This window comes from Octodon degus, unplaced genomic scaffold (assembly GCF_000260255.1).
Source record: "Octodon degus isolate 3935 unplaced genomic scaffold, OctDeg1.0 scaffold00029, whole genome shotgun sequence".
In the NCBI taxonomy this organism is placed as follows: domain Eukaryota; kingdom Metazoa; phylum Chordata; class Mammalia; order Rodentia; family Octodontidae; genus Octodon; species Octodon degus.
Window position 1 is genome coordinate 4234336 of NW_004524605.1, and position 1727 is coordinate 4236062.

Here is a 1727-nt window from a genome sequence, read left to right on the forward strand (position 1 = left end):
AAATATTAAAAAAAAAAGAAATGTTGAGGGAATGATCTGCAGGATGTTGGGAATCTCCCACATATTTTTCACTTTTGGGTCCTCTTTGAAATCAGATGTTACTGAATTCTCCATTTTAATTATTCAACCCAGTTCAGCAGCCAGGCAAATCGGCAGAGGCCTTCTACAACCTTCACCTGGTGACAAATGTAAATCCTTTAGAGCAGTGTCTGACACAGCAGCCCTATCTGTGAGTTTAGCACATGGAGATGGCTCAGTAGAATAAGCGCTGGCCTGGCAAGCGCAAGGGGTTGAGTTCAATCCCCGGTTCCGCCAAAAGAAAATAGAAATGCTGGAATCTAGGCATGCAAGTGGTTCCCCAGGCCCCTCAGCACCCCCAGAAAACGAGAGGGCCAGCCACAGAGCTCAGCGGATTAAAGTGCCTGCAGGTGCAGGGGGCCAGGTTCCATCCCTGGGCCTGATGTGCTGGCCCCGCCCCTGGGGGCGCGCTGAGACGGCGAATGAGACTGGGCAACAGGCAGATCGCTATGAGTGACTGAGTAGTGAGGCCCTGAGCACGCTGTAGACTCTTCCCTAAACTAAGAGTGAGTGAGACGTGTTGTTGTAGCGCGCATGCTGCCGAGGCGAGCGCATTCTTGCTGTTTGCAAGTTCTGGCTGACAGCTGTTGGAGGGAGATCGCGGCGTGCACTGTGGGTGGCTCCTTAGGCTTTGTCCGAGTGACTGCTTCCACCACTGTCCTCCAGAGCTGGACCTCGGCCTTCAGCTGCTCCGCAGAGAAGGGCTGTGGGTGGTGACTTTGTCCGTTGATGACGTGCCTCCCTGCCTGGCCTGCAGGTGGCAGCATGCCCCGGCCGCCCTGCCCTGTCCTGAGACTGGGCTGCGGCAAGAAAATGGACTCCCTTCTCCCTGGCTCGCGTGGCTGCCAGCCACAGCTGTGGGAGAGTGTGAGTGGGGCTGGACTGTTCTCTTGTCCCTTCCACGGTATGTGTTCTTTCGTACAGGAATGGCATAAATCATGGGTACAATTTTAAGATTATTGATTTTCAGAGATTGTTTTTCAAGACCAAACTGTAGCTGGGAAAGCAACGATATAGGCGAGAAGTGACAAGGTGGCTCCCGGAGGTTGTAGACGGCACGGGGGCCGAGGGCCTTGTCCCCCGCACTGTCCCTACCCTGTGCCTTTCACCTTTGCCAGGCGTGAGCAGGGAGGGTGCCGAGCCCAGGCGGTGGGGGAGGCCTCTCGCACTCCGCTCCTCCCCGCAGTGTCCTCAAGGTTGACTGCACAGAGCGCCGCGCATCCCGGCCGCACGTCCCTGCGAGGTTTCTGCCCGCCAGCTCCTTGAGAGCCTCGCCCCTCCAGTCCTCTCCCCTGGCACAGAGTAATCTCACAGTTCTATCTTATTTACCCCAAGACTGTGCTGCTGTCCTTACAGTTGAAGAGAGATTGTTTATGCTGTTTCACGTCCATTTCTTTGCTTTGGATTCAGTAGAAAACAGCTCTTAAGTATATTTCGAAATAAGCATACCTTTTCCCCTTGGCGCCAAAGGCTACTGTAAACTTCTTGACATTCTGTGGTGCAGTCTGTGAAGATCTTCCTTGAGCTCCAGCGACCACTACGTTTGTCGATGCCTTTGCCTTCGTTGCAACCCCTGTGAGGCCCTACCTGGTAAGGATCCTGTGACATCTGCCCTGCTGTCATGACACTTTTTTTTTTTTTTTTTTTTT

At 53.7% G+C, this 1727-nt stretch overlaps 1 long non-coding RNA gene across 2 annotated transcripts in view; it reads left to right on the top strand.

Moving 5' to 3' along the window:
• Positions 1–1727, top strand: part of LOC111816308 — a 49240-nt gene that overhangs the window by 14795 nt on the left and 32718 nt on the right. The window lies entirely within an intron of this gene.